The sequence below is a fragment of the Mastomys coucha genome, unplaced genomic scaffold, assembly GCF_008632895.1.
Source record: "Mastomys coucha isolate ucsf_1 unplaced genomic scaffold, UCSF_Mcou_1 pScaffold9, whole genome shotgun sequence".
NCBI classification, from domain to species: Eukaryota; Metazoa; Chordata; class Mammalia; order Rodentia; family Muridae; genus Mastomys; species Mastomys coucha.
In genome coordinates this window covers 78,550,302-78,550,762 of record NW_022196915.1, presented here as the reverse complement: position 1 = coordinate 78,550,762, position 461 = coordinate 78,550,302, and positions in this window count along the sequence as shown.

Genomic DNA, 461 nt, shown 5'->3' with positions numbered 1-461 from the left:
TGTTCTCTTACAAGCCACCTCCCTAGTTAATTGTCTATGTTTCTTTTGGGTATATAAATACTTTTAAATATATAAGCTGTTCTGAAAACCATAGTACAGTTTAAAAACATGAAATAAACAGTACTACTAATAGAGAGGCTGAGATAGGAGAAGCAAGATTTCAAGACCCTTATGTTGTACACAGCCAGACACTGTCAAAAGCATACAAGCTGACCATGTATATAGATTGTACAATGTTGGACCTATTTCTCCAATTACCAAATTAGAGAGAGCATTGTATGACAATCGACAAATTTCCAATTCCTTATATTATTGGATTTCAATCAATTAGGATGTGTTGGTAATATTAATTTTCAAACTAATATATTAAGAAAAAGTAATTGTCACTTCCTATTGTTTTTGTTGTAAGAGGAGGAATTAGGTTTGTGTGGATTTGTTGAAAGATTACCTTCTTGCTTCTT